Below are 5,517 nucleotides of genomic sequence, written 5' to 3' on the forward strand. Positions count from 1 at the left end.
GAGCCTGCCAGAGCCGCTCTGCCCGGTGCCCATGAAGTTGGGCCCATTACACCAGAATTGTGCTCTTGCTCCGAGTTATTTCATCTTGGGTCCTGCAAAGCAAAGGGTCTCAGTACCTGATTGCTTGGTAGACCACTGCAGCACAGATAAACCCCAAAGCCTACTCACTATCAAGAGGAAGTGCGCTGGGAAGGAACACAGGCACGAGTCCATGTCTACTCTTGTAATAAATAATCGGAGATGAGATTTCTTAGTCCCTTCCCTGGGAATTCAGGCTTAACTGGCCAGACTCGGTAACAGCAGACAGGAGACTGCTGATCCAAACACAATGCTGGCTGTCTAGTTCAGGGCTGGGTTTGACCCATGACTTATGACTTTTCCCATGCTTTCTGGAGAATATTCTGCTTTGCTCTCTTACAGCAGGCAGAGAGGGGCTTTCGTACCTCCCGAAACATCAGTGGGTCTGGATGATCACATCCGGCACAGGCACAGGGAACAGAGGAGTTGTTGGTATCGCCACTGCGGCTGGAAGTTGCTGCCACTTGCTGAATCCACTAGCAGCTTCTCTCAGATCTTCAGTTTGCTCCAGGCAGAAGATGGGAAACATCACCAGCAGCCGCATGAACAGTTTAGAAACACTCATCTGAGCTAACATAGCCTATTTTGCCTGAAGCAAATGGAGGCTCACAGATGGCACCAGCAGGACATCGTTGCCCTCCAGAGCTAAATCAGGAGAGGAGACCTCTGCGGCATCACAGCTGAGGCCTTGCTATGAAACAGTCACCCAGGAGAACAAGGAGTCTCATCATCACACACTCCACCATTGCTAGCAAGAGCAGAAAGGCTTTTTCCTCCTCTCGTCCTCCCCGATCAGTGTTTATCGTGGCTTTGCAAAAGGCAGGACACATACAGAAGCAGGAGATGCCTCCTCACCTATCTGCATGGGCTCGCTCCAGATCTTCCTCCTGGGCTTGAGGGCAAGAAGCAACAAGCTTGGAGTGACAGAACAAGCTTGGAGTGACAGCACCATGAGTGGAGCACGTATTTGAAAGCGCTGCTTCAGATGCAACCCATAAAAGAAAGAATAAAGGAAGTTATCTAAACTTGCCTAAGGAAGAGGAGAAAAATGCATGAGTGCAAGTCCCTGAGGAAGAGATTTAAGGAGGAACAAGAGTAAAAATTACATTTGAAAGCAAAATAATGCCAGGAGAAACTCAGCTTGCCCTTTCCCACAGGGAAAACCCAAGCTGACAGGGTCTTTCTACCTTTCTAGCTACAAAGCACAGCTAGGACTGAGGGCTTATTACTGCTGGCGTTTCCGTTTGGGCCACAGCACAGAACACAGGTAGCATCACCCTGAACTTCTCTGGCCCCATCTCCAAGCAGCAAACAAAAGGAAGAAGACACAGAATACTTATCACAACACAGATTTAATTTCTTAGGCAGTTATAAAATTACAAAGAGCGATGGGCTAGCAGTGAGAGCCAGACACTTGGTGAGGTGGAATGTTAAGATTTTTTTCCACTTATCGACACAGATACCGAACAGAGTAAGTGAGCACTGCAGGACGCAGGGTTCCCCCCCGCCCCAGGTAAGGAAGCAAATGCAAGAGCAAAAAGATCTAGGTAGACAAAGGGTTGAGTCGATGCCCCATAGAAACCCAGAGCTACAGGTTCGGGAACAACTCACCGCTCCTGAGAAACGAGTCGGACACATGCAAAGGCAGCGCAGGGGGAGCCAGCGTACAGATCGCTGCAGCCGCATGGTCAAAGCCACAGTGCTGAGGCATCTGTAACAAGCACAACCAGCCATTTGCAAGCCAGAATAAAAACTTCTTGTCCGTTACTTTCAAGGCAGTGTAAGATGAGATTTGCCAATTTGAAGACTGTTAAAATGAGGGAGCATTATGGTTAGAAAAATAGGAATTTGCTGAATTCCTTTGGTTGTGCAACTGGAATCTGAGAGGATTTATTTACAGTCAGAGCCACGCTTTCTTCACTGCAAGCCTTTTGCGGCACAGCACAGATTCCAAAAAACAAAGGTCTGCTCTGCACGTGTGGAGAAGACACTCTGCCTTGGTCTCAGATGTTAACAGGTTAAATCAAGGCAACTGTTAGCCAGGACAGCTGGAGCACAGAATAAAACTTTCCAAATCTCTGCAGTGATTAATCCCCACCAATGCTTTGGAAAGGCTTCCGTCAGCTCCGCAAACGGCGGCGGAGCATCTGCACACACAAGTGGTACACCGAATAGCTCGGCGACCTACAAGGAAAGAAATTCTACCATCTTACTGCATGTTGCTTTGGTGCTAATGCCGTTATTAGAGTCAAGAGAGCACAGTGTGGGATGTAACATTAAGAGTGCTCTGCTGATCAGCTTCTCAGGGCTCTAAGCTAACCTACTCACCAAGCTGGTGGCTCTTCAGTTCATTCCTCCCTTTTTACCATTACACATGGGTCAGACGCACATTCCCTCTGTGAAGACACCTGTGCATGTATTAAGAGCCTTCTCAGATATTTATTTGCATTCAGGCAGACTTGGAAAGCCACCACCTCTACCCCCACCCTCTGTGGAAAACAAGCCCAAGAAACTTGCTGTGTAGGACCTGAAGCAGCAACGTACAGCACTCGCACGAATGCCTCGCTGAACAGGGCCTCAGCGAAAACAGCTTTTACTAACCTCTTTGTGCTTTTTACTTCTTCCTCCTCTGCCAGGCCCAGCTTTTTTTAACTGCTAGATTTGTATCTATCATTGTGTTTTGGAAACAGTGACGTAAAGAAGAGTCCAGAGCAGATAAAAGGTTTCTGCCTCAGAACTAGAAATACAAAGTAGGGTAAACAGATGTCGAGACAGCAGTGGAGTGTGTACACTCGCTACCTATTTGCACATCAAGAGGAACAGCTGCTTCCCTATGGTACTCGCTGGGAACAGATCCCACCGCAGTCTAAGACCTGAGCTTAGGATTCCAAGTTTATAAGCGTTCCCCCTTCCCCAGCTTTGGTTGTTTCAGTTGTCTATCTCTGCCCCCAACCCTCTTACAAGAGTTAAAAAAAAAGCTATCAAGAAGTGCAGTCTGTACCTAGAGAGACAGACACACTATCACAGAACAAACACTGTCCTTCCAAGGAAGGTCAGTCTAAAACAAGAGGGGCTGTCTAGGTGTTCCCATATCATATGACTAGAAGCCCAAGGCCACAGCACAGAGCTACAGCCTCCTTGGCTTAAGAAAAAAACCACTGAAAAACATCTCTGTGTCACTGGGATGAGACCCCAACCTGAAAGGCTTCTAACTTTGGTAACATACCACAAGAGGGTGGTTACTGAAGGCTTAAGGCCGTCAGAGGAAAGTGATATTTTATCTGAGAAATAGTTCATATCCTCCTGCAGTGAGCTTAAGACAAACTACTGTAACCATTCTTAAATACACTGTCAGTGGGGACCAGAAACCACCTGCCCCACCCTACTAGCTCTATGCTGGTCACTAACCCCACGGTATTAATACTTTTGCTCTCCAAAAAGATCTTCCCAGTTACAACAACAACGATGAGACATACTTTAACTGGTTCCAGCTTCTACTTAAGAGTGAACCAAGCAGGGCGTAGCAATTCAACAGCCAGTGCGTGGCTCAGGAGCGTACTACAGTATATGGAAGACACAAATACAGTGAATATGGGATCTCCAACTCACCTGTGGAAGATAAGGAGTACAATAGCACAGTAAGTGTTCTCAATTTTTAGCAGTAAGAGTTAGTAATTACATGAAGGGGTAGAGCTTACTATGTAACATGGCCTTTGTTATACTCAAGAGTTATAAAACTTGTGTGCTTAGCAGACCTGTGTTGCTTGGGCATGTTTACTGCTAACTCTGCTTGTGGGGTCTACGCCAAGTATGTCATCAGGAATGTTACCAGCTTCAGTCTGGAACCAGCAGCCATCTGACAGCTCCTGGGTGGTTCAGTTCACCAGCAGAGCTCACTGAGCTTGTATTTACTTTGAGACTTGTATTTTACTCTGCAATTATGAGCTCCACAGCAAAGCTGATAGCACTTGCAGTAAAAAAAACAGTAGTACAAAAAAAAAAATTCCAGACCATGGAATTGAGCTGTCTGTCAGATCTTAAAGTCAACCGACTAAGCAAGGTTTCAGCCTGATTCAGTGGTTTGCTTTGAATATGCTGGGTTCTGGAGAAGATACCACAAGCCACTACAGCCAATTACTTAGGACAGTCAAGGGTTTTCAGTGAATAAACAAGCCCGATCCCTTCTCTCCGACATGTGCTCAATGTAAGAACATCTTCCACATCTACATGGACTAACGGGAGCCTCACTGATACAGGCAGCTCTCTCAGCAGGGCCTACCACCATCTTCTGCAGTTTTAGAGGAAGGGGAAGCCCACCTGCCCGCACAGCGCTCTGAGGACAAAGACCACTGCCTGCTATTGCTTGAGAGAAGACTTGTTAACAGTACCGAATCCTAAAAGCACATCGCTGTCTTAGCTGTGGTAGGGATTTCACACATAGCTGGAATACTCAGCTTCTGTCCTCCTCTGAAGATCTGCAAGTTCCTTGTCCATTTCTATTTTTATTTCTTTGCAAGCAGGCAGTAAAGGGAAAGGAAGCAACCCACATTGCTACACAAAAGGCAAAGCAGACTCATTTTGGCAAAGGAAAGTAACACTCACCAAGTACTTTGCTAATCACTTGCTCACTAACTGTTATCCAAGACTTCAGAGAAGGCACATTACAACCCTAAAAATAGTCTGCAGCACTGCTCAGCCTTGGAATCCCCTAGCCAGGGTCAGGGCAGTTAAGGATTTATTCCAAAACTGCCAAAGAGACAACCAGTCCTTGGAGTGTATCACAAGAGGTACTCTGATGAAAGAGGAAATAAGAAAAAAAAGAAAAAAGCACTGTTATCCAGCAGAAGAGAACCCAGAAGAAAATTAAACTTTCTAAATCATTTATATTTACATCAGTATCTGGAAAAAAATCATGAACCTTCACTATTAGAGCAGTATACTCAGCCCCAGGATGAAGAGAAGCAAGAATCGAGAGCTATGCCTTCCAGCTGAAAACCTTAAGGCTGTTTAAACAGTGGGGCTGCCATACTCTACAGGGACTTCTACAAAGCCTGCCAGAATCCTTGCTTTAGATAATTTAAAAAAGTATAAAAAAAGTTATTGCTACTCTGCCAAGGAAATAAGACAATCTACAGGAGAGAAAGAAAGTGCATTCCACGTCTTCTCTAAAAAAACCCACAAGCTTATTAGCCACTATGGCCTACAGACACCCAAGTACTAAAGGTGTACAAACAAGAGTCTCTAACAATTCCTCCTTCATTCTAGCTTTCTTCCTGCAGCAATTTCTTTTCTTCCCTGTAAAGGCACTTTCTATATTCTATATCCTTATGCAGGGAAACACTTCCAGTTTTCCATCCCAATAAACAGAACAGTCCCACAAACACACAATATTCAGAAGGAATTTTAATTAACAAAATGGTCCAGGAAAGGGGAGGGAGA

Source organism: Phaethon aethereus (genome assembly GCF_964289735.1).
Source record: "Phaethon aethereus genome assembly, chromosome: 15".
Taxonomy (NCBI): Eukaryota; Metazoa; Chordata; class Aves; order Phaethontiformes; family Phaethontidae; genus Phaethon; species Phaethon aethereus.